Source organism: Cygnus olor, chromosome Z (assembly GCF_009769625.2).
Source record: "Cygnus olor isolate bCygOlo1 chromosome Z, bCygOlo1.pri.v2, whole genome shotgun sequence".
Taxonomy (NCBI): Eukaryota; Metazoa; Chordata; class Aves; order Anseriformes; family Anatidae; genus Cygnus; species Cygnus olor.
The window spans coordinates 33,380,844-33,404,345 of NC_049198.1; positions in this window are offsets into that span (position 1 = coordinate 33,380,844).

A 23,502-nucleotide genomic window follows, 5' to 3' on the forward strand; every position below is an offset into this window, starting at 1 on the left:
TGCATGAACACAAATATTGGTATTAATAATTCAAATAATTTGTATGAGGGTATTTTCTTTTCCTAGAACATAAACTACCTAAAATGCAAGCTGAAGTTTAGAGTGCTGCAAAGGCTATGCAAAAATGTTTGATCCTGAAGCAATGAAGGAATAGACATACTGTTTGAGTAGTCTTAAACTTCCAGGGAGAAACACTACCCAGCTCAAATTAACTGCTGTCCCAACAGTCAATTATGAGAGCACAATCTAATCCTGCAGTATTTTTTTGTGTAGCTGGGAGGACAATGGCTGCTGTATGAGGTGTGCATGACAGTAATAGAAAGAGGATCAGGTAGTTCCATATGGCCAGATTACAAATGCAGATTGATATGTTGGTTTAAGATGGCTGAAATGAATTACGGCCCAAGCAATTTTTGGAAGAGGATACCCCAGAGACTGAATAAACTGGGCAACAAATGAACATGGAAAGAAAACATACCAGGTGATTCCACTTCTGTGTTGTATAAGGGTTTGGCACAAGAGACTTTATTAACTAGACAGCAAAATAGGTTTCATCACCTGCACCATACCTCAGTTTAGCTTTTCAAAATACTACCTTACCTACAAATTTCCCATCTCATCTCCCTCTGCATTTTCAGTTAAAGGATGTCATATTTAGAAGCAGAGAGGTAAACAACAAGCCCTTCATTAGCACTGCTTTAGGTATATTCTAACATAATTAGGACTTTAGAGTTAAGCAAGGAGTCGCACATTCTGATATTTGGCCATCCCTTTTTCCAGCCCTCAGTATGGACAGGCTAATTGTTTGGCTGAGGTAGTGTCATGTGGCTGGGAAGGAGTCAGATAATTAGTTAAGCTCCTGCTGAGAATGTAGACCTTTTTCCCTTTCTTTTCCCTTTCAATAGCTTTCTTTTTCTTTTTTTTTTTTTTTTTTTCCTTCACAGAGCCATTATTAACTTTTCCTTAACTATTGTAAATTGCAGGGAGTAGACGACCTCAAATCTAACACATGGAAATGCAAAGAAAAGGGGGAAAGATTACCTTTTAAAGAGGAATTCTTTTTAAAAAGTTTTGTTTTCCATAACAGAACATTAAAGCTATGTAGGCTCAATCACAATGAAAACCTTATGTTTTATTAAAAAGATGTCTTGCTCAAGGCGTCTATTACTCATTTCCAGATTAAATGGCAAGCCTTCACATTTTAAAGGAATAAGGGCCTTTCAGTTGGACTGTATCTGACAGCTGTTGATAATATGACATCTTTCTGATATCTACCTTCCAGCTCTTGTAGCCATTTTATTGTTATTTTCTGGACACTCACATCTTTGCCCAGGATCCTGGGATGAAAACAATAAATGTGGCAGAACACCCTTAGCAAATTATCTTTGTTTTTCCCTACATGTTTTTTGCTTGCTCCATGCTTAGCCACCCCGTTTGTTTCTCATGGGCTTGGAAGGAGGACGCCAGTATTTCCTCTATCTGACTTTGCCTGATGGCTCATTTGTGCTTTCTTATGGGCCTGAGTGTCTTCACACACTAAAATTTTAAAGGACACCTTCTGGCAGGTATCAAAGTCCATCCGCAGAGACAACTGGGAGACTCCTAGTTAGCACACAGTAACAATCATGCCAGTTCCTCATTTAGAATGTGGAAGACGCACCTGGTCTTCATTAACATCACTGCTATGGTTAATGCATTTCAGGTGTGAAAGTGTGTGACTGAAATCTGACAAAACACCTGTCTTTCACTGCACCATGAGATCCGTCTAGTGTGTGACACTACCACTTCTGGTATGTTTTATCCTGCCTTGAAAGCCGTAGTAAGCATTGTCCTGTAATTATGAAATCAGAGTCATCAGTAGCTGGGAAGAATTCTTTAACAAATTATACCTAATTACTATGAAATTACCTTTAATTCATGGCTAAACTCTGTTCTATAACACCTTCCTTTTTATCTTTATGCAAATATGATTACACACTATCAAACTGGCACAACCAGGCATAATAAACAGCTGCAGCTAGTTCTCTGGTTACTAAATGGGAACTGGACACATGCCATAGATTATGTTTTCTGGAATGCTGCATCAAAAAATGCCCATTTCATTCCTTGAGAACATTATTTTTTTCCCTTCCACTCAAGCCAGTAGTGCTTGCATTTGATATATTGATTCAGTCCATTTTACAGACCACAAAGAGCAGAGGAGGTTGGATATATCTCTGAGTTTCTTTAGATATGGACAGCATTTATAGAAAGTGCTTGAGCTTGTATTTCATTTTACTGCCTCAGGGAGGCAAAAGACAGCTTACACATCTTTCTTAATTAATTTGGTTTTGAGTGTGATGCATATTTATAAACATAAGCAACTCTCCCATTCTTTTACTATTTTTATTATCAACTTCAGACATGATGTCCATTGATATGTGCTAACAAGACAAAATATTCATAGAACTTACTAGGTAAAAGTGAAGTGCAAGTTATTTCACTTTTTTGTTTACTCATGAGAGAAATCTTTCCTCAAATACACATAATTCATTACATTATCATGGATTGTCTTTTGACACAATAAACCTCTTTCTGAAATAAGAGTATGGTCGATGGTTTTCCTACTTTAACCTCTTCTGCCACTCAGTGTGCCATTTAGAAGACAATTTAAAATACATTTGCTTGTAAGATGACTAATTAATATACATGTAAGACTTGGGTAGCACCCATCCAAACACCAGCAACAGTGAAGTTGATTTTAAAGGAATTTGTACACAGTAGCAGCCTTCTTCCTTCAGGCGGATGTGTTGTGCAGTGAAGACAAAGTCACTGTAGTCAATGGCATTCTTTCCTTTTCTTTTTTACTATTTTTTTTCCTAAAGAATGTTGTAGGAAATATACTCTGTTTAAACACAGTAAAGCAGGATCTCAATCATGAGCAGGCCTTCTGGCATTACTTAGATACAAATAATCCTAATACTTCCAGGTGTTTCCAGATATATCACTTTTAGGACCTGTTCTTTTGTTGGGAGTTTGTCTCTTCAGAAGGTTCACTCAGAAACTTAAAGCAATACAGTCAGAAAGCAGTTAAAACATAGAATGGCAGCTAGGATGAGACTTAATGTTACTTTATAGTTCAGCATTTATTTATTTAAAAAGAAAGAACTTTTTGGATGGCTTTTTGGAAAGTATACTGAACTCCCTCTAAGCAATTTTATTTATGGGGTTTTCTTTTTCAAGTATAAGAAGCAACCAGTGGGCCATAATCAGTTTTCAGACCTTCTTTAGGGAAAACATTAGCTTCTTATTTAATGCTTCCAATAAAGGATCATATTCCCTTTTATGTATCAAATATCTCTGATAGTTGAACTCAAACACATAGTCTCCTAAGCTACTGTAATCATGCTCTACCTGCTGCATAAATGTTTGCAGCAGTTTATCACTAATTCAAATTTGTTATTAAAATGTGGCCTCATTGTGCAATGACTGTCCAGCTGTAAAGGAAGTAATATATTCAACATCTTAGTTTCTTTCTATGGCAAACATTCAATAAGCATGTCACTGAGCAAAGAATGTTCTTTTATTAGGTTTTCAGATTTTTATCTAAATAATTCCTTCATTATGCAGCAACAGAACTCCAAAGCTTGTAGATATGCTGGTCTGTAGCATTTTGATAGTGTTTGTTTTCAGTGTGTGCAAGTCCTACTTCTTTGAGCAGGTGGTACAAGAGAAGCAAGGAAAAAGGGGCAGTTGCATATACAAAACAACTTTCATCAAAAGACGTCTATTAAGCACTTAGACTTTGTAAGATGTCGTTCAGACTCAGTGATTCCCTTCCTACTGCAACACCAAACTACTCAGCTGACAAATCCCTTGTTCAAGGTTATTAGAGTATGGGGTATACAGGAAAGACTCAGTGGGACAGGAATGCTCTAAAGGGTCCACTGCATCCACATTGTTCTGGGTGCAGCTATCATGCGGCAGTTTTAACTCCTTTCATGGAACATTTCATTCTGGTTGCAACCCACTAATAGGCAAGCCATTAGCACCTTTACCCACTGACCCACAGTCGTGAATTAGCCAGCTGGTACACAACCACAGCTGCTTCCATCTTACAAATTCCTTGTTCTAGAGCCAAGTCCAAAGAACTGTTTCACTCCAGTCCAGCCTCGAATCAAAGTACACAAAACAGGCTACTCTGACATATTTCCCAGCAGCACAGGAAGTGAAAAGTATTATAAACCTTCCAAGGCAGTTATCCGCAGATAATTCTTGCCCTTCTTCCCATGTCACAGGAGTGCCCTACCTATGTTTGCGCATATCTCAAGCAACCCCCCTCAAAGCCCTAAAAGAACTACCAAGAACTCTGGAGCAAACTTTACAAAATTGTAGTAGAAACAATTCCAATTTTCAGACAGGTATAGCCGTTCCTCGTCTCCCCAGTATCCTTATACACATTCAGTATTTTTTCTGATCATTCTAGCAGCTTCTGACAGACATTTCTTGCCATTTTTTTAATTATTATTTTTTCTTTTAATGGAAAGGTAATGAAAGGATTATAGTTTCCCCTTATACTACAATTATTTTACACTGCTGATTAGTAGGTATTTAGAAACACCAAATATTTTTGGCCGAAATGAAACTAGAGGACAAATATACGTTAGCTAAAAATACACATAATACAAGTAGAATAGAGTCTAAATGTAGTGCCTCTTCCAGGGGAATGGCTGGTACTTCAGCTGTTCCATGCTCAGAGACAGCAGCTGTCCCAGCAGGCTAGCATGCAGCACAGTCCAGACCAGCTCCTCTGCCTGCTCACTCCCACCCAGTCAGGTAGAGATGCTGGCAATTATATGTTCCAAGGAGCATGGAGATGCAAAAGGCATTGGAGGTACAAGAAGATTTAAGAGAAGCAGCTAACATTATGATGACTTTGTGATGGAGGTTGAAATAGGACTTAAATTCACTGAAAACCATTTTGTTACTTGAACACATTGCTTGATGTTCTTTTTAATTCACACCGTATCCTTACCAGCATTATTTAACGATCCTAAATTAATCTTGATTGACCATCTCCCAAATGTCATGCTTCACATTTAGTAATAAAATTGCATATAAGCAAATCTAAGTGATACCGAAGCAATTCGTTGTAGTGATTTAGTGATAGTAATTCATTTAATTCATACAATACGTATGTTTTCTAAATTAATTAATTACTAAATGTGTATGTATTTGTGTTTATATGTGCATATATTACACCACAGAAAATTATTCTAAAATGAGAACAAAACTGGTAAAAATTGCTCAGGTCAACATAATCAAATAAATTTTGGTGAAAATTTTGGAGAAAGAAGGTAAAATAACAAGATTTATGTCTGAATAAATGCTGGGCACTGAAGTATCTCTTTATACAATTATTTTCTAATAATAAAATTATTTTTCTTTGTAATGTCAGTTGTTGGATGTGTTACTGATATAAATACCATATAAATAAATGCATTCATTTATCCAATTGGTTAAATTTTCATTCTGAAAAGGTGTTCTGTCACAGAGTGCCTAGTGACCCATTCTGGGCCGTAATCATCCAAGTACCTACCGTACTACGACAGGGAACATGCAGTCATGACCTGATACGCAGTCCTGTTCTCCAAGCTCTGTACCTAAAAGAAAATTGAGCTGTTTGACAATCTCCAGCAGTCTTATCAGTGTATTTTCTACACATTAACAGACTGCTCTGTTCCCATTTCATGAGAAAATGTATCAGTTCTTTCCTTATTGAAGATTTTGGTCTTTTCTCAAATAGTTATTGGTTTAAAAGTTCATATCTGAAGAATCCTTGAAATGTACTAAGTTCCTTTAACAATCCAGAAGGCAGTAGAAGTTTTTTAAGCACAAGAACTTCTGTCTTCATAGTGAGCAACAGAAATTTAATCAGGGTTCAAATCATCTTCACTCCTTTTTTTTTTTGCTGCTAATTGAGCAGCATTATTCCTCTGCCTTTTATGTGAGCACTAGGTATAGCTGTTTTCAGAACCCATACTTTCACATGTGTATCCCAGCAACTGCAACAAGCCAATTAACCTGATCAGAGGAATTCACTGCTCTAAAACAGACATGGGTACAAATGCGGATGTTTGTCAAAGATCCACCTAACCAACATCAGAAGAAGACTTGAGCTCTATGTACAACACTGATAACTAGGGGCCTTGTCCAGTTTTTCTCCGTATAGCAGTGAATCATTTTTGTCACCACCAGGATACGGAATGAGACCTGTGTTAAAAAAGTCTTAAAACCATTTAACCATTAGAAATTATCCAGTACAAAACTGGTGTGCTGCTATCTCAATGCCCCATCTTCAAGTCACTGGATTTTGTTGCAGAAGATAGAATTGGCCAGATTTCCCTTCATGGAGAATACTTATCTCAAGTGGTCCCTGTCAAATTAAGTCAGGCTTGGATGACAGAAAAAGTGGATTTTGTTGTGATTTAATTCTAGCATGCCATAACAATTCCAAAACGGAACCAATCACACAGAAGACTTCAGGCAGTTCACAGGGGCTTGTTCTTATGCAGACACATGAACAGCATATGCAAATGAATATAAATCTCTGTGCAGGTAGGTCTATGTATTTTTATTTTGTATGTAGTCATATGCATGTATATATAAAAAAATCTTGTCATACACACAAATACACAGATGCTGAGCTGGAAAGCTGTAAGTTATGACATGGTCACTTTGTCATGCAAGGAAGGGAAGACAGCATCCTCTTCTCCTGCCTTACTGTTCCTTACACATTAACTTCACTTGTCTGTGGTTTCACAAACTACCTCAGCCAGTAACAGCTTAATAACTAGTACTCCAATTAGCTGAGCTTGAGATGATGTTTTGGCAAGTTGTTTTCATGCTCCAGCTGAGTCAAGAAGATTTTCCAGGTGGCTTTCACACAAAATAAAGCAATCCAGATACACTTAGCAGGGTATTTTCTAAACACTTCCAGTATATTTCTGTAACAGTAAAGGAGCTCACTTCAGGTTTTATCTCTTCTCTCCCCCGTCGACCCCCATGTGTGCCAGTTCAAAATGTCCCATGTCCTGGCAGGCTTCCCTCCAACTAAGGAACTGAGGGAGCAGATTTCTCCAGAACTGTCAGCCAAAGAGGAAGTCAAGCCAAGCATCCTCCCTTTTCATTGCTTCTGGCTTGTTTTGCAGTGCTTGAAGCAAGGAACAAGGATCTGCAGACTAGCCACAGTAAGATATATTTAGCCACCATCTACAGACTTCACGTGTTGCTGCTTGGCACTGTTACTTGACACAACCCAAGTGTGAAGCGTAAGAAAACCACATGCCAAGCTGTTACGCACCTCCAACAGCACAATAGTTTAACTGCATTGTGGTCTGTCTTAAAGACCTTAATGATAAGTGTGAGAAATGCTTTCTTTACTGTGTGGTCTGGAGCAAGGCAAAGGGTAGAATGGTAATCTGGTGTGACACACAATTAATTAATAACAAGGCACATGTTATTATAGTAGTTACTATACTTTGCATGTAACTTACCAGTCTAAAATATGACACACTCTTAAACAAAGATGTAGTGGTTCTGTTTATTTCTTTGATTTGATTTGATTTGATTTGATTTGATTTGATTTGATTTGATTTGATTTGGGACAAGTAGAATAAAGCTTGAAATGTCTTTACTTCGAGTATTCTCAAAATGGTAACTACTGCCTGCTGAGGTAAGGTGTGGGAGTGTCCTGGTTTCAGTTAGGACAGAGTTAATTTTCCTCCTAGTAGCTGGCAGGGTGCTATGTTTTGGATTAGAATGAGAAGAGCACTGATAACATGCTGATGTTTTAATTGTTGTAGAGCAGTGCTTACACCAAGCCAAGGACTTTTCAGCCTCTCTCTGTCCTGCTAGCGAGCAGGCTAGGGATGCAGCAGGAGCTGGGAGGGGACAGACCCAGGACAGCTGACCCAAACTGGCCAAAGGAGTATTCCATACCATCTGACGTCATGCTGAACAATATATAGGGGTGGCTAGCCGGGGTGGGGGGCCGGCTGCTCGGGGATAGGCTGGGCATCGGTCAACGGGTGGTGAGCAATTGCATTGTGCATCACTTATTTCGTACACATTATTACTATTAATACTATTATTATTATTATTATTATTGTTATTCTTTTCCCTGTCTTAATAAACTGTCTTTATCTCAACTCACAGACTTCACTTTCCCGTTTCTCTCCCCCATCCCGGAGAGGGAGGGGGGAGGGTGAGCGAACGGCTGTGTGGTGTTTGACTGCCAGCCGGGCTAAACCACAACAGGGAGACATTTCCAATCTCTTCCTTCTCACAGACACCTTGCTAGTTGAGCCGGGGGGCTTTTGTTCCTGTCCATTCCTTTTTGCCTACAGTATCCTCAGCTCACAGATGCTCTGATTTGGTCACTGTTCTTGAGTGGTGATTCTCACTTTTCTAACAGGTAAAAAAACACAGATTATCTGCCTTTGGCTTTCTGGGTGAATTGAGTAACATCTCTTTTTTATACTTAGCTTTCCCAAGTGTATGATGGTGAGGGTGATACTTCAAGGTCCACAGGTTAGTGTTCTAAATAATGGAAGGTTTTGCTAGCCTGTATTTGGAGCTGCTGAATCAATCAGCCTAACAGTGCTAAGGCTGCTGTAGATCCATGTCCTCAGGACCATCAAGTAGTGAGGCTGAGCATATATTCCCAGTAAGCAGACATGGGGATATACGTAACGTGTATACAAGTACACACATCCAGCCAATGCAGGTCAGTGCAGACAAAAGAAGCAGCACTCAGAGAAATGCAGACAGCAACAAAAGGCTCATCCTGTTCCCTCTCTGGCCAATCAGGATGAAAGCCTGTTAGTGTAAAATATATGTGTATATATATTCAGTATGTATCCCTCCATTAAGTGATCTTAGACATACATCTCTCAAGTAGCACTGGACCTTATTGTCTCCAGGTTGCTTCACGCACACACACACACACACACATGCATACACAAACAAGTATCTCTGGTAGCTGGTAGAGACCCAAGGAACCTACCAGGAGCCAACTCAGACCCATGGACTCTGCAGTAGCTGGCTTGGACCTATGGCTACTAGAGTAGCCAACTCTCAGATGTTCTGGTCTCAACAGTATCTAGGCCAGTCTTAGGATCACTCCCATGCATGACTCCCATGTTCCTTATCCTACCTGCCACTCACTAGTCTGGCTTGACATCTGCTGGTGATTGCACATGCTAACTGACACCCAGTCAAAATGTAGGGCACCCTGGTCCCTCCAGTGGCTGGCACACCACCACGCATTCTATGACCTGCAGACTCACTCCCATGGCCAGCGGTAAGCCTCCACACACATGGAGCTCCTTGCCCAGGATATGGTTAGAAATGGAAATCAGTATGAAGACAGGACAGACAGCACTGATCAGCTCCTGTTCACACACTTCTTGCCCCTTGTTATAAGGAGAATGCCAGACAAGCTACAGAAAAAACATGTGGGGCAGGGTATATGCTATCTGGAGCAAGGAGGATGTTTCTCCTTCTCCCAGAAATATAAACCAAGATCTATTTGTCTTCCTGATACAATTAAATCTTCTAATGACATTCCACAGGATGGAACTGAGGCTTTACAGCAAGTTTGCAGAGTTCATGTTCCCTGCTACAAGAGGAGAACTGAAAAATGAACCATGAGATTTTCTGCTAATAGTATGATGATTCAAGGCATTAGCCCAAAGCATGGATGTGGGTAGCTCTAGTTTGTTTCTTGGCTCTTTGTTTACATTTATGACCTAGTAGAAGAATCTTAATAGTAGGCTTTTCTCATTTTAATGACCAAGGTTTAACCTTATAAACCAGAATTAGCAGAACAAAGCCTAAGGCAAGTTAAATATCATGCAATCCCTAATGCATGAAAATAAAAGTGTATTACATTATTCTTTGGTATTTGCAAGAATTATGCTTTTTTTAGATGGCAGAGGGTATGATAATGTTCACAGGTACAGACAGCATGGGATTCAGTAGTGCTTTTTGTTAGCTGTGTAGGTTAACAGTTATAGTTCTTTTTCTGTACTATGAAATGGTTGCATTTGGGAAATAGGTTTAAGAGACATCATTCTGCACTGTTACATCAATGTTTGCCTGCAGCAGACAGCACTAACATAGGGACAAATCATCTGTCTAGCACATCACTACACACATAGGTTCACTTGTTTGAGAGTACTCCTATGGTAAGATGTTGATCAAAAGGAGGAAGTCTCACAAAAAACAGAGAGTACAATGAAGTAGCCACATTTATGCTGTTCTACTGATGGTTTACTGAGTAGACCAATAAGGAGCTAAATGTTGACCAAAAGGAAAAAAAAAAAAAAAAAAAATGTTCACTTACACAGGAATGTTTTTGGCATAGGTTTGTAGTTAGACATTTTGTAAAACCTTTTTTTTTTTTTTTTTTGAAAAGACAAGCACAAATCAATAGCTCCTTTGTAGGAAAAACATCTATTCTTTTTTGTTTTAATTGTTGTTTTTTTTTTTTTTTTTAAATACCATTGGCTCAGGAAATCTGACAAATCCTGTTTCTCAGGAGAAGAGAGAAAATGCTTAACTGACAGCTCTTTGGGAGGATAAATGTTAGTGTAAATCATCCCACTCTTTTCATTTAACATTTTTTTTCCAGGGGCAGCTGAGCATCTGCATGATTGCTTATCCAATTTAATCATTTTGAATCTGTTCTAGGTAAAGTTTCTATTGTACAAATACATTGCAATTCCTCTTCTTCATTATTAGGTTCTTGTCTACTGTAGGCTGTGATGGAGAAAAGCTAGTCCTACCAGAGTTCCATCATTAGCTATGAAGGCCTCAATTTCTCACTAAAACTGAAAAACTAGAAAGCGAAGGTGTCAAGAGCAACAACTTTTTCCCCACAAAAATACTTTCTGTATGCTTTAAAAAACTGTTTCACAAAATTCATAAAAACTATTGTTTGCTTCCTGTCAACAGATTTCAGAAAAATACTCTAAAAGGATGCTACGTGACCACACTGTGGAAGCAAACCCAGAAACTCTGAACAGTGGAAGTAGGACTGGTGAATTCTTAATAGGCACTAAAAATAAATAATTAAAAAATGCTGCTATGGAAAACAAAACATACATGCCTGCTAAAGGAAAGCATGAGTAATTCAACAGACTGCTGTTCAACAGTTTGTCCTCATGAAAATACTACTTCTGTAATGCAGCCAGACTGAATGTCATTAGGTTATCTACTCTGAAAGTACCAGAGATGAGGCTGAGATCTTCCCAGGAAGAAGGAAGACTTAGCAGATATACACTTAGCTGTGAGACCCAACAAGAAGTTTTCTTTACTCATTTATATGGGCACCTCTTTTTGCTTCATTCTCTTCCTCCCGCATACCTTGCACACTCCCTGTGGCTCAACTTACCTTCTAATTCTATTACAGAGTTATTCCTGGGAGATCATTCAGAGAAATACCCAAGGTATTTTGGTGTATATTTTTTTCTTTTCAATTTACTGTACAAACACAAGGTATCTTATATTGGAATAACCCTTAAATAAGCCCCATTATGTTTACAGGAATAAATCAGATCTTCCCTACCCCTCCACAGAATTCATCTCCTCCCTTTGACCTTGCAGGCCATAAAGAGCTGTGGAGTTACTTTCCATGGAAATTCAGAAACAGAAAGTTTTTGTTTCACCAGAGGCCTGGGTTCAGTCATGCTCCTGTTTCTGCTAGCCTAAATTTGGAGTAGCTCTTTAGCAATACTATTGGAGTAGCTCTCCTTAGCAATATTATTGCACCAGAGTAACTTTGTCATGAGATCTCACCAAGCCATTAGTCCCATAACATTTTGAGAGAGATGCTGTTACCCAACACCTACAGTATTTCAACATATATAATAGTGAACTGTGATCCCATAGTAATGGTCTATCTCCTTCTGTATCTTTAATATGTACTTAAACTTTGAGTGAGGTGAACCTGAATTCTTCATTCTTCCCAGATATTTGGACATACTGTGCACAAAAGGCACATTTCCAGACAGTGCTGTGAAGCTTCAGAGAAAGCATTTTCTTATTTCCACAAGTGCTAGATGAGCAGAAACATCTTTCTACTGCACTGTCATCCACCTAGAAGTGCTGCCATACTGAGTAAGGGTGGAGATCTTAGTAGACAAAGAATGGAAATGCTGGTAGAAAAGTTAATAAGAGCTCATTATAACTGCAGCCTGGTCAGTAGTCTTTGCATTCAATTATTTCCTAACAGAGACTGATGTGTAAAGATCATTTCCTGCTTTCTTATATTCTCTCTCCCTCTCCTAAAAAAGAAACAAAATATATCTTTAATTAATTTAGTGAAGATTGAGTAGACTGTTCAATTATTGAAAGAGCATATTGCCTACATTTTGATAAAGAATTTAGACTGCTGTAACTGCTGCTCAATAAATACATTTTAAAGGAAACAGGTAGAACATAAAAGGACCCAAAGAAAAAGAAAAACTTTGAAAGGAATAAACAATAAACTAGATGGGAGAACTGGTAGCAACAAACATGGAGAAGGCTGAGCTACTCACCAAGTTTTTTGCCTCGCTCTTCACTGGCAGTCAGGCCTTTCACATCTCTCAAATCCCTGAGCCTCTCCTTAAGGGCTGGGGGAGCAAAGTCCCTCCCACTGGAAGCGAGGAGCAGTTTTGAGACCACCTGATGAAACTGAACAGGTACAAGTCTATGGGGCCCGATGACATGCATCCCAGGGTCCTGATGGAACTGACTGATGGATTTGCCAAGCCTCTCTCCGTCACATTTGGCAGTCAGGCGAAGTCCCTGGTGACGAGAAAAGGGAAACATCATTCCTGTTTTTAAAAAGGGTAGAAAGGAGGACATAGAGAACTAGACTGGTGAGCCTCACCTCTGTGACTGGGAAGATATAGAACAGATCCTCCTGGAAGCAATGTCAAGGCACACACAGGACATGGAGGTGATCTGAGACAGCATGGTTTCCCAAAGGGGAAATTGTGCCTGACTAGTCTGGTGGTCTTCTATGATGGAGTGCCTACATCTGTTGACAAGGGAAGACCAATCAATGACATCTACCTGGACTTCTGTAAAGCCTTCTGACACAGTCCCATATGATATCCTGATCTCTAAATCGTAGAGATTGATTTGAAGGATGGACCTTTCAGTGGATAAGGAATTAGGTTGAAGGCTGCATCCAGAGAGTGGCGGTCAACGGTTCTATGTCCAAGTGGAGCCAGTGATGAGTGGTGTCCCTCAGGGGCCTGTCTTGGGACCAGTAGTGTTCAATGTCTTTACCAATGACATAGGCAATGGGATCGAGTGCACCCCCAGCAAGTTTGCAGAGGACACTGAGCTGAGTAGTGCAGTCAATATAACAGAAGGAAGGGATGCCATCCAAAGGGACCTGGACAAGCTTGAGAAGTGGGCCCATGTAAACCACATGAGGCTTAACGAGGCCAAGTGAAAGATGATGCACCTGGGAAAGTGCAATTCCAGACAGGAAGACAGACTGGGAGAAGAACTCACTGAGAGCAGCCCTTTGGAGAAGGTCATGGGGGTTCTGTTGGATGAAAAGCTCAACATGAGCCAGGGGTGTAAGCTTGCAGCCCAGAAGGCCAACTGCATCCTGGGCTGAATCAACAGAGGAGTGACCATCAGGTGGAGGGAGGGGATTGTCCCCCTCTGCTCTGCCCTTGAGAGGCCACACCTGGACTGCTGCATCCAGGTCTGGGGCCCCCAGCACAAGAAGGAAGTGGGTCTGTTAGCAGGGGTCCAGAGGAGGGCCATGAAGATGCTCAGAGGGCTGGAGCACCTCTCCTGTGAAGAAAGGCTGAGAGAGCTGGGGATGTTCAGCCTGGAGAAGATTCCAGGAAGAACTCACTGCAGCTTTTCAATACTGAAAGGGGGCTTATAAAAAAGAAGGAGATGAACTTTTTCCTCAGACAGATAATGATAGGACAAAGAGAATTGTTTTTAAACAAAATAGGATAGAATTAGATATTGGGATGAAATTCTTTACTATGAGGTAAAGGTGAGGTACTGGAAGAGGTTGCCCAGAAAAGATGTGAATGTCCCAGGAAGTCCCTGGAGCTGTTCAAAACCAGGCTGGACAGGGCCCTGGGCAACCTGATCTTGTGGGAGGTGTCCCTGCCCATGTCACAGGGGGCTTGGAACTAGATGATCTTTAAGGTCCCTTGCAACCCAAGCCATTCTATGATTCTATGAATCATAGAGTGTGACAAGAGAGAAGAGTAGGGTGGGTGTGAAGAAGAGTAGAGAGTGTGTGTGTGTGTGTGTGTGTGTGTTCTTTTTTTGAGGAAATTTGTATGGGATGGAAGAGGAGAATGGAAAACATCACAACACGTACTCTTCAGTAGTCGAGGTCAGCTGCCTCAGAGCCGGCGCAGCCACAGCACCTGACCATGAATTACAGGGGGATCTCGGGCCCTTGTTTCTCCAGAGGTGTCCCAGGACAGCAGCACAACCAGGCTGCACCCACCAGCTCTCAAGAGAGAGGCTGACAGTGGAGTGGGCGTTGCCAGGGCAATGGCAACTGTGCCCATGCCCTCTGCCTAGAAAGAGCCTCCGGGAGCGCAGTGACATGTCACTGCCCACCGCGAGCAGGGAGGGGCCAGTATTGCATGTGCACCAGTGTGCAGCTGTATGGCAGGGCACAGGACCTCTGCACCATCTCTTGGCAGTCTGCAAGATCGCACACTTACCATGGTGTCTACTAGGTAGAGAGCTCACTCCAAAAAGACTGTGGTGATCCAGACGCAGGGCCTGCCCAGAGACGTGGCTGCTCAGGCCTCTGGCTGCAGGGAGTGCCTGAGCCTGCTGCTGCCGGAGGAGGGCAGGGGGGAGACCGCCTGATCTCAGGTGGAAGGTTTGCTCACCATGATGGCTGAGCCCAAGGAGGAGGTGGAGAGACTAAGGAGCATCAGGACGTGTGAGGAGGAGAATGACTGGTGAAGTAACTCCCTGGTGTGCCAGAGAGAAGGGCACCAGGGGGATGCCCCCCAGAGGGTGGTGGAGCCCCTGCACTGTTGCTGTTGGACAGAGGGAGGGGACCAAAAAGATGAGGAGGGTTGGAAGTGAGTCCCAGTTTGGCATCGCGGGCAATCCCCCTCCCTACCTACCTCTCTTCCCCAGGTGTCCCTCCGTAATAGGTTTGAGGCCTTGGATCTTGAAGAAGAGGTAGGCGAGCATGTGGTGGAAGGCACACCTGTGAGGTCACACAGGAAGTGGCAGTTGACACCACACCTCAAGACTGCCTCCAAAAAGAAAGAAAGAAGGGCAATTGAAGTAGGAGATTCCCTTCTGAGAGGAACAGAGGGCCTGATATGCAGAGTTGACCCTCATCAAAGGGAAGTCTGCAGCATACCTGGAGCCCGGATCAGGGATATCAGCAGGACGCTCCCCAACCTGGTACGCACGACAGACTACTACCCGCTACTGATCTTCCAGATAGGTGGCGAGGAAGCTGCATCCCATAGTCCGAGGGGAATGAAGAAAGATTTCAAGGCCTTGGGATGGTTGGTGAAAGAGTCTGGGGTGCAAGTCATTTTCTCTTCCCTCCTTCCATTCTGGGGTGATGATGTGGGATGGAATAGAAAGATCCAGTCCATAAATGATTGGCTATGTGACTGATGCTATAGGCAGGGCTTTGGGTTCTTTAATAATGGCTGGTTTTATAAGACACCAGGCCTGACAGTAATACGCAGGAAAGGTTTATCTCACAGGGGCAAAAGGATTCTGGGGCAGGAATTAGCAGGGCTCATTTGGAAAGCTTTGAACTAGATCCGAAGGGGGATAGGATTGTAGCTGGGCTTGCACCGGTGGGGCAGCACTCTAGCAGTGATGAAGACTGGGAGGCCTCCCACCCCCCTAGGGTGAAATCGATGTGCTTAGTTCGCTCCCTGAAGTGCCTGTACACCAATGTACATGGCATGGGGAATAAGGAGGAGGAGTTAGAAATCTGTGTTCGGTCAGGAGATTATGATCTGGTGGCAATTACAGAGACATGGTGGGACAGCTCACATGAATGGAATGTGGTCATGGATGGGTATGTCCTTCTCAGGAAAGACAGGCCAGCAAGGTGAGGTGGCGGAGTTGCTTTTTTTGTGACAGAGCAACAACATTGTATTTAGTACTGTCCAGGGGCAGATGAGGAGCGAGTTGAGAGTCTGCGGGTGAGAATTAAGGGACAGGCTGGCATGGGGGATACTGTTGTGGGTGTCTATTACAGGCCACCAGATCAGGATGAGGAAGTTGATGAGGCCTTCTACAGGCAGCTGATAGCAGCCTCGTGATCACAGGCCCTGGTTATTGTGGGGGATTTTAGCTACCCTGACATTTGCTGGAAGGCCTACTCAGCCAGCCGTCCGCAGTCCAGGAGGTTCCATCAGTGTACTGATGATAACTTCCTGATGCACATGGTCATGTGACAACTAGGAGAGGAGTGCTGCTGGATCCTGTCTTCAGTAACAAGGAGGGGCTGGTTGTGAAGCAGTGAAGGTTAAGGGCAGCCTTGTTTGCAGCAACCATGAGATGGTGGAGTTTGGGATCTCATGTGGCAGGAACAGAGTACCGAGCAGAATTGCAACCCTGAACTTCAGTAGGGGTTTTGGCCTTTTCAAGCATTTGCTAGGGGACAAGGTACTTGAAGGAAAAGGAGCCCGAGACAGTTGGTTAGCATTCAAGGACTGCTTCTTCCAAGTTCAAGAACAGAACATCCCAACAGGTAGGAAGTCAGAAAAGAGAGACAGGAGACCTGCATGGTTAAATAAGGAACTGCTGGGCAAACTCAAGTGAGAGAGGAGAGTATACAAATGACGGAAGGAGGGGCTGGTCACTTGGGAGGAATATAAGGCTGTTGTCAGAGGATTTAGGGAGGCAACTAGGAAAGTCAAACCCTCCTTAGAACTAAACCTTGCGAGAGGGGTCAAGGACAACAGAAATGGCTTCTTCAAATACATTGTGGATAAAACTAACTCTAGAGGCAATGTAGGCCTACTAATGAATGAGGTGGGTGTCCTGGTGACAGAAGAGAAGGCGGAGTTACTGAACGCCTTCTTTGTCTCTGTCTATAATATCAGAGGCTCTCCTGAGGAGTCCCGTAGCCCTGAGGCCCCAGAGGAAGTCAGAATAAAGAAGGAGTTTGCCTTGATTGATGAGGGCTGTCTTAAGGACCGATTAAGCAAGCTGGACATCTATAAGTCCATAAGTCTGATGGGTGCATCCACAGGTGCTGAGGGAGCTGGAGGAAGTCATTACTAGGCCACTCTCCATCATCTTTGGTAAGTCCCGGGCATCGGGAGAGTTGCCTGAGGACCGGAGGAAAGCAAATGTCACTCCAGTCATCAAAAAGGGCGAGAAGGAGGAGCCAGGTAACTATAGACCAGTCAGCATCACCTCCATCCCTGATAAGGTGATAGAACAACTTTTCCTTGGTGTTGTCTCTAGTCATATCAAGGATAAAAGGGTCACTAGAGGCAGTCAACATGGCTTCACCAAGGGGAAGTCATGCTTGACCAACCTGATAGCCTTTTATGAGGACATAACCAGGTGGAAAGATGATGGAAAGGCAGTGGACATGGTCTATCTTCATTTCAGTAAAGCCTTTGACACTGTCTCCCATGGCATCCTCCCAACTAAACTGAGGAAGTGTGGTCTGGACGATCGGGTAGTGAGGTGGACTGTGAACTGGTTGAAGAGAAGAAGCCAGATGGTTGTGGTTAATGGGACGGAGTCAAGCTGGAGTCCTGTATCTACTGGAGTCCCTCAAGGGTCGGTACTGTGGTGGTTTTACTCGGGTGGGCAGCTGAGCTCCACCACAACTGCTCTCTCACTCCCCCTCCTCAAAGGGGAAGGGGGAGAAAAATATGATGCAAAGGGCTCAAGGGTTGAGATAAGGATGGGGAGATCACTCAATTATCATGACGGGCGAAACAGACTCAGCATAGGGAGATAGTAAGATTTATTACCTATTACTAACAAGCTAGAGAAGTGAGAAACAAAAGCGCCTTCCCCCCCATCCACCCTCTTCCACGTCCTCCCCCCGAGCGGTGCAGGGGAACGGGGGAACAGGGGTTATGGTCAGTCTATAGCGCTTCTTCTCCGCAGCTCCTTCTCGGTGACTCTTGTCCGCTATGCTGTGGGGTCCCTCCCACGGGATGCAGTCCTTGCTGAACTGATCCGGCGTGGGCTTCCCACATGCAGCAGCTCTTCAAGAACTGCTCCAGATATGGGTCCATACCACGGGGTCCATCCCTCAGGAGCAAACTGCTCCAGCCTCGGTCCCCCACGGGCAGCAGCTCCTGCCAGGTCACATGCTCCTGCGTGGTCTCCTCTCCACGGGCTACAGGTCTGGCCCAGAATCTGCTCTGGCAGGGGTCTTCCACAGGCCGCAGCCTCCATCGGTGCAAGTCCACCAGCTCCACCGTGGTCTCCTCCACGGGCTGCAGCGTGGAACCCTGTTCCACCATTGTAATCCATGGGCTGCAGGGGGACAGCCTGCTTCACCATGGTCCTCACCACAGGCCGCAGGGGACTTCTGCTCCGGAGCCTGGAGCACCTCTCCCCCTCCTTCTTCACTGACCTTGGTGCCTGCAGTGCTGTTTCTCACTCCTCTCACTCTCCCAGCTGCTGTGTGGCGCAGCGTGTTAGTTTTTTTTTTTTTTTTTTCCCTGTCTTAAATATGCTCTCACAAAGGCGCAAACAACATCACTTATTGGCTCAGCTCTAGTCAGTAGCGGGGCCATTACCAAACATGGGGCAGCTTCTAGATTCTTCTCACAGAAGCCACCCCTATGGCCCCCTGCTACCAAAAGCTTGCCACGTAAACCCACTACAGGTACTGGGGCCAGTATTGTTAAATATATTCATCAATGACTTGGATGAGGGAATGGAGTGCACCGTCAGCAAGTTTGCTGATGACACAAAACTGGGAGGAGTGGCTGACATGCTGGAAGGCTGTGCTACCATCCAGTGGAACCTAGACTGGCTGGAGAGTTGGGCAGGGAGAAATTTAATGAAATATAATGAAGGCAAGTGTAGAGTCCTGCATCTGGGCAAGTAGAACCCCAGACACCAGTATAAGTTGGGGACTGCCCTGCTGGAGAGCAGTGAAGGGGAGAGGGACCTGGCAGTCCTGGTGGACAGCGGGATGACTATGAGACAGCACTGTGCCCTTGTGGCCTAGAAGGCCAGTGGCATCCTGGGGTGTATCAGAAGGGGTGTGGTTAGTAGGTCGAGAGAGGTTCTCCTCCCCCTCTACTCTGCCCTGCTGAGACCGCATCTAGAATATTGCACCCAGTTCTGGGCCCCTCAGTTCAAGAAGGACAGGGAACTGCTTGAGAGAGTCCAGCGCAGAGCCATAAGGATGATTAAGGGAGTGGAGCATCTGCCTTACAAGGAAAGGCTGAGGGAGCTGGGTCTCTAGCTTGGAGAAGAGGAGACTGACGGGTGACCTTATTAACGTTCATAAATGTGTAAAGTGTGAGTGTCAGGAGGATGGAGTCAGGCTCTTTTCAGTGACATCCAATGATAGGAGGACAAGGGGCAAGGGGTGCAAGATGGAACATAGGAGTTTCCACTTAAATATAAGACAAAACTTTTTCACAGTGAGGGTGACAGAACACTGCAACAGGCTGCTCAGGGGAGTTGTGGAATCTCCTTCTCTGGAGGCATTCAAAATGCACATGGAAATGTTCCTTTGTGACCTGATCTAGGTGTTCCTGCTCTGGCAGGGGGATTGGACTATATGATCTTTCAAGGTCCCTTCCAATCCCTAACATTCTGTGATTCTGTGACTCAGAGAGCCCAAGCAAATAACAAGGTCTCTTCCAAATTAGTGATTAATCTTGGACCTAAACAGAGGACTTTCACTCTCCAAAAGTTCATTGGGTCAAGCATGGTACAGTAAGTATCTGTCAATAATATTAACCTTGGTTTTATAATAATAGCTTAGGAAAGAAGAACAATTAACAGATTCCAATAATTTAAATATTAAGGTTTTGTTGCTTAAGGTTCTTTACAGGCTTGGAAAATGAAAGCAAAATATCAACAGTAGTTACATTTCTAAGGAAAGGAAAGAAAAGGTTAAACCTAAAGATCACAGCTTCCAGAAAAGTCTCAACAAGCACCATAGACTGAGATGGTTTGCAATTACAACTGAGCGCCTATAAAAAGGAACATTGAGCAAGAACCAGTTTCAGTGGAACCTACTTTGATTCCTAAAGGCATGTGCTATCAAGCCAAACAATTTCAACACGTGGAAAATAACCATGATAAAACAGTAAATCTGACTCAAAACTCCAAATATAGGAGAGAGCCACATGATCTTTTCTGCAATATGGTGAAAAATGCACATACAGTCTTCCGTCAGCAGGCCTCTAAGCAGTGGGTCCTCCTACATACCTTTCATACATACCTGGAAATTTTCATGCTTGGCTAACTCTGACATTTTTCAACAAGTCTACATTTTTAAATCAAAAAAGACAACTGGAATATCATCAGCTTTCTAAAGACAAACTTATAACTCTGTCCATGTACAGGGTCTGTTGCCGCTGTAAAAAGATTAAAAGTTTGATCCCCTCATTAGCACCACTCTGAGCCTCCTAAAGCTAAAATCTCATCTAAATACAGCATTGGAATTGGTGTGTTCAACCCCAAACTAGCCTTTCTTTATGGACTTCTGTTCAATGTTTCCTTTATCAAGTATGTTTGCTTTGATTTTTTTTTTTTTAATTTTTAGCAAAGATAATGGTTCTAAACAACAAGAGTAATGATGGCAACAAGTACAGAGATGAACAGCAGCTGGGCAGGAGGGTGGCGGTGTAGGGCTGATGGGCTTGGGCAGGTCTGTCTGCAGCGGCAGGCGATTTAAATGCTGCATAGCCGCCAGTAAAAGTCACCCCCTGGAGTGGTCAGCCCAGATCCGCAGCAGTGTGTGGGAGGGCAATGGGTCCCTGCAGCGAGGAAAGCCCAGAGTGAGGAGAGAGATGCCAGGAGCCAGGAGCCCAGAAGTGATCTTGTGTATCTGTCCAGCTGCAAAGCTGGGCATTTTGTCCTGAAGGATATTGTGAGAGACGGTATTAAAAGCTATGCCAAAATCCAGAAAAAAAAACACGCTTCCACTGCTTAAACTTCATCCAGCCAGGTGCATAACCTGGTCAGAAACAGATATTAAGCTCGTAAGGCATGACTTGCCCTTCATGAACTCATGTTGGTTAGGACCAATGACTGCATTGTCTTTCAAGTGTTTTGCAGTAACTCCCAGAATAATCTTCTCCTTAGTCTTACAACGCACCAAAGAGAGACCGAGAGGCCTGCAACTATCGGGCTCTTCTTTCTTGGCCTTCTTGAAAACTGGAGTAACGTTTGCTACTCTCCAGCCAACTGGGGCCTCCCCAGATTCCCAAGACTGTAGATAAATATCCTGGGAGAGGCCTCGCCGTAACATTGGCCGGCTCTGTATTACCCTGCCAGATACTGATAAGCTGGGTCCACCTGTTTCTTTCAATAACATTCCCTACAACGAGAGGGATAGAGAGGAATACTCCCTGTGTTCCTCATCCATCTCTTTACCAATTGGCCTAAGGCCCTGAAGTCTGAGTTAATCATCCTTGGACTTCTTGTCATAACTTTGTTGCTACCCACGTGTACAAGCAAGAGCGGATAATAATCCGAGGGCCGTGCCAGGCTAGGGAGTTTCCGGGTAACATCCTTTACCCGAGTCCCAGGGAGGCAGCAAGCTTCCCTGAAGGCTGGGTCAGGTCGGCTGATCAGGCCCTTTCCATGGGTTCTCCTCAGATGGGAGTCACCTCTGACAACAACCTGCTGCTGCTTCCTCATGAAGGTGGGGATAGTGCAGGCAAGGGACACAGGGAGGAGCTTCTCCTGCTGACCCAAGCAGAGGCTTGTTTCCATTCACCACTATCCCTCATGTCAATGCCTTCTGGTCTGTGGAGAGGGGGCACAGGATCAGCATTGTCTCATGTGACAGCTGCTTCAAGGTCACAAGGGCTTTTGAGAGCCCCATGAGAGACAGGAGCTCCCCAGCACCAATCAGGGGAGGAAGCAGCGCCCAGCCAGCTCCCTGGGAATGCGTACGAGAGGGTTGCTGTGTCATGGGGACATCAGCTGGGGGGTAGCACAGACACTTCCCCTTGGTGAAGCCATGTTGACTGCCCCTAACGACCCTTTTATCCTTGATATGACTAGAGACAGCGCCAAGGATAGGTTGTTCCATCACCTTACCAGGGATGGAGGTGAAGCTGACTGGTCTGTAGTTACCCGGCTCCTCCTTCTCGCCCTTTTTGATGACTGGAGTGACATTTGCTTTCCTCCAGTCCTCATGCTGCCAGGGCTTGGGCAAGGCCAGGAGCCGTGTCTGGGCCACCCCGCCACCACATGTACAAAGGCAGCCACTAGGGAGTGCGGCAACCAAGGAGGGCAAACAGGCCATGACACGTCAGCCAGGGAGTGTCACAGCACCAGCAGACAACACGAGAGGGCGGCAGGTGGGCCACTTGTTTCTGCTCTGGGGCAACAAGCAGCAGCCTTCTGCTGGAAGCCAATGGCGTCCAGCCACTGCAACTGCCAGGCCGAGCTGAAACGCAGACAGAGGGGCCAGAGCTCCCTCCCCAGGCAGACACCTCCGCCCAGACGGACCTCCCAAGGACCGAAGGAGCTGCCCAGACCCTCAGTTGCAGGGAACTCCAGAATGTGGCAGGCCCTCTAGGGCCTGAAGGCCGAGGTGGCAGAGGATGCCTTAGATACAGTGACCTTAAGATGGTGGATTTGAGTTCCATGAAAGGAGGCGTCAAGGCAAGAGTTGGAAGGGACTCACAAGGATCATCAAGTCCAACTCCTGGCACCACACTGGTCTACCCAAAAATTCAAACCGTATGACTAAAAGCATAGTCCAAAGGCTTCTTAAACTCCAAAAGGCTTGGTGCAGTGACTATATCCCTGGGGAGCCTGTTCCAGTGCATGACAACCCTTTTGGTGAAGAACCTTTTCCAGATACGCAGCCTGAACCTCCCCTGTCACAGCTTGACACCATTCCCTCGGGTCCTATCGCTGGTCACTAAAGAGAAATGATCGGCGCCTGCTCCTCCGCTCCGCCTGGTGAGGAGGTTGTAGACTGCGATGAGGGCTCCCTCCTCTTTTACAGACTGAACAGGCCAAGTGATCTCAGCCACTCCTCTTATGTCTTCCCCTCTAGGCCCTTCACCATCTTCATAGCCCTCCTCTGGACATCCTCCGACAGCTTCATGTCCTTTTTGTACTGTGGTGCCCAGAACTGCACACAGTATTCAAGGTGAGGCCGCACCAGCGCAGAGTAGAGCGGGACAATCACTTCCCTCGACCGACTAGCAATGCTGTGCTTGATGTACCCCAGGATACGGTTGGCCCTCCTGGCTGCCAGGGCACACTGCCGGTTCATACTCAGCTTGCTATCGACCA